The sequence below is a fragment of the Buceros rhinoceros genome, unplaced genomic scaffold (genome assembly GCF_000710305.1).
Source record: "Buceros rhinoceros silvestris isolate BGI_N320 unplaced genomic scaffold, ASM71030v1 scaffold16776, whole genome shotgun sequence".
In the NCBI taxonomy this organism is placed as follows: Eukaryota; Metazoa; Chordata; class Aves; order Bucerotiformes; family Bucerotidae; genus Buceros; species Buceros rhinoceros.
In genome coordinates, this window is record NW_010419478.1 from 21,437 (window position 1) to 25,542 (window position 4,106).

The following is a 4,106-nucleotide window of genomic DNA, read 5'->3' on the forward strand; positions in this document are numbered from 1 at the left end:
TAAAATCAGTTAGGATTAGAGGAGAGCTTGAAATAAAGCTTCTGAACAAAAAGAAAAAAAAACACAAAACAAAAAACAAAAAAACCAACCCCCATGATTCCAGATCAGTCCAACAGCAGTTTTATCAGAGCTCGGAAACAAGGAAAGTCATCGGCTGTCTCAGAAACTTACCACTCGAGTGTCAGTTCCTCTCGCAAATCTCCTTGGCCAAAATCTTTGTTTTCTTCTGTGTAAGTAAGTCTCTTCCATCAGGGAATAACATTTACTCGTTCAGAACAGTTTGCCCTCTAGAAAACTGTCACAAAGGAAAACCAAACCAAAACATTAGAAGAGAAAATACATGGAAGAAAAAAGATATGTACATACTTGCACATCTACGACTGCGCGCTATTCAAATGTAGTTCCAATCCCTACATTAGGCAAAGCAAGCAATGCTGGAGGATCACGCTTCCATCTGGCCTCTAGAGATTAAAAAGCCGAACAAAATGACTGAGCAGCTACAAATTGTAAAAATCTGTTCATTGAGTTGCTGTTCAAGGGAGAAAAAAACTGCAGCAAGCACTGACATAGGAAAGCTGTGATTGTCTCGGTATTTATGTAAAAACAAAGAAAGAGCTAATCCTCTTCTGAAATGACAGCGAGAGTGCCAGGACTTCCCATTGTTCTGCTGAGAACACAGGCCAGGACTCTCAGCACCCCGCCCCGTGACAACAGGTACATCAATCTGGACTGTACTACTTGTCAGAGGGGACAGATAGAAAGGTAAAAATACGAATATTTACTGCAGGGACCAGAGCAATGGCTTTTAAGATTATGCGCTTTTCTCCCATGACTTGTAGAAGTTGCAACAACACCATTTCAAAGAGCAAAGGCGCTGGCCTGACAGTGCGGGAGAGTGAGAGATTTCTGCGTAGCACTGCGGTGGAGGGCAGGAATACAAATGCGGGCAGAAGAGTGAAAAGATGGAAGAGGAAAACTAAGAAATCCAAATCAGTTCAAGCTGTGTGTAAGTACGCTCGAAGCAGCTAGTATGACCAGGAGCAAAATGCGCTTAACCAGGATTGAGAGTTTTCCAGCTGCTAGTGCAGTTCCAACGCTATCTTATCTTATGTTCAAATTAATGCAGAATAACGTGAACCTGTTAGGCAAACCACGTTTACAGCTTCCCTCATCCCAGTTTTAGGGAGAAAAAAAAATACTGGCTGCAAAGTCAAGATGTGATAGACTGTCACATTAAATAAATACAAAAATGAACATAGTACTTAAAAATTACTTTTTTAAAAGGCCTTTCCTCTTCAGTAAAATAACTTTATGACGTGTTAGCATTCTAAAGACTTCAACTTTGTGAAAAGCCTGTTTAGGTTTGTAGGAGCTGATACTGATGAGTCAACACCTGAACAATGTAGTTAGTTCAATTAAGGAGAAGATTTGTTATTTAAGTGATGATAGCCTTTCTAAAAATGGGTCTGGCTGTTTGTTTGTTAGTAAACAAACATGCCATGCCTAACAAACTAACGGTTCAGTTCCTTTTACAGTCCCTTTATTACCCCTTGTAAGTAAGTTGATGCACTCATCCTAACATAGTTCACTTAGTATGAAGTCTTAGTTTGGCAGCACATGCTCCAACTGAGACAGCGTAGGGAACATCTTCATTTCATATAATTAGATTTTGATTTTAAGGTGGGTGGAGTGGGGGCGTGTTTAAATAAAAACATTTAAGAATACCAGTGTAAGACTATCGCTGCTTTGTGCGCTCAACATGCAGGCACTTCTTGGTGGCTTAGTCACCACAGGCTGTGTCAAACTAGCTGTAGCTATCCTGGAGGGAGAATTTGCACTCGGGTTTCTGGCATCTTGCCCTCTTGTTTTACTGCTGAGTGAGTCCCCTTTTTGTTTCAGCCCCAGAAAGAGCTTCCTCATTTTCTCCTGTACCTGAAGCCAAGTTAACAACATTAACATTTTTTTTTAAATAGGTATTATTCATAGTGGACCTTGATTTTAACTAACAGTAAGTCAGTCAGTCAGTCAGAACAAGTACTACCACTTCTCCAAACAACCAGCCTCTTCCTGTGGTCTCAGTTTACTTACTCAAGAGAGAAGACCAAACACGTAACCGCTGTGTCTACTTCAATTTGTGGTTCAGCTCAGCAGCTCTCCCAACAGAGCACAGTGCTGCCTTGGAGCCCACGAATGGGATTCCTTCGAGGTGTAACTAAACCTGGAGCAGCTCTTCAGGAGCACATACCAGGCGCCCGAGTGGTGCATGTGGGACTAAACCAGAGCTAATCCAACACCTCAAAGAGACATTCGTGTGGACATCAGGACCAGCAAAGGGGGGCTTTCAACTCTCGTTCAGCATGCTTATGGAGAGGTTCTGCTGATGGGCACATGGAATCCAGCTTAAAAGCAATACAAATCTCTCACCATCGGGCTGGCCAAAGTTTCCTGCCAGCAAGTCAACACCTGAATCAGTCAGAAAAAGAAATCATGATATTCTGTAATTAATTATAATAAAAAGGGAAGACCTGCCAGTAGTCACTATAGTCACTCTGGCCAAACCACTGTTAAATACCTAGAGAGTGCTCTCCAGACATACCAACTGCTGAATCTTAAAGTGGGCCGGTTCCTTTCTTTCCCTCTGCTGCCATTTCACCTACAACCTCGGTCCCTGACATTGTGCAAAGATAGATATACATGTGTGTGATGATGTCTATGATTATATAGGTAGAATATGAGCTATACGATATACAACGAGGTTTTCAAACATCATCTAAAAATGGCATATACAATTTTTCAAACACCTCTTCAAGCAGCAGTTTATAAATACAGGTTTATAAATACAACAGATGCTTTACCGTAAAAGCTGTTCCAGAGCCCTTCTGAGATAGATTGATAGGCTGACAAACTAGGTGTCACCAAAAGAAGTCAGCAGCCAGTACCGGCTCTTGCTCCCTGTTCAGATTGCCAAATGGCCCAGCAGCTGCATCGGTACTTCAGAAAAAAGTGACGGTGCATTGTGCTCGCACAAGTACACGCTGCTGAGCGGAAATGCTGCAGCTCTCAGTGTGACTGCAGTTGCCTAAGACCCAACGGCCTTGTGCCCATATACACTGCCACGCTCTAGCCCACGTGGGACGTAAGCATCCTGTAAAATCATAACGAAGCTCGGATGGAATGTCCCCACCGACCAGCAATGGAAGAAATCATTAATCCCAGAGGATGCCACTGGAGAGCTTGGCGGCACAGAAGAATCCAGCAGTGTTTCTAACTCCGCACTGTACAGGGCAACCAAGACCTGGCCAAAGGCATCCTCCAGCTCTCCTTTGTCCTCACCTCTGTCTTGGTTAAATCCAACTTCAACTACCTGGTCCCGACTCACAAGATGATTTTGTCCATCCCTACAAGGTAGCAGTAGTTGTGGTGAACGACAAGCTGAGCTACCTGCCTTCTGCACCATTGTGCTGCTGGAATCTAACGCACACTTTTCACCACTTCTTGCACGGAGACAGCAAAAGCTCAGTTCTAGCACTGAATGCTCCAAGGTAGTACGCGAAGATGAGAAGACATCACTCGGCCCAGAGCAAGAGATTTAGGATCACTGTTGCTAAAATTATTTATTTCCACCCTGAATCTAGACCGCAAAGAGTACTCTCAACCTGGCAATTAGGTAAAAGTTTCAAGTTTTCAGTTTGATTTTAATTAAGCTTCAAGTTGTTTTAAATGCTGTAATATTTTAGACACAAAGCTTTTAATGACACAAAGCTCACTGGTCTGGGTTTCTTCATGCCTGCAAAATAAATAAGCACAGCCTAAGAAGCTTCACAGTTCAAGCACATTCATGAAACTTGTTGCCTGGAAGCTGGGAGAGGTCATGGTCTAGGGACAGTGAAAAACCCTGGTAGGTTTATGTGAGCTGGATCAGAAATGGCCTATGGAATTCAGAGAAAGGCAGATGCAATGAATTTGGGGCTTTTTCTGGCCAAGAGGTTGCAATTCCAAGCTCTGTAATGGCTAGTGTGCAGTATTTATTTCATCGTCCTCATCAACAAAGCACAGAATGAGCCTTCTTTATGAAGCCCTTAGTCTGTCTGCCCTGTAATTGAGGA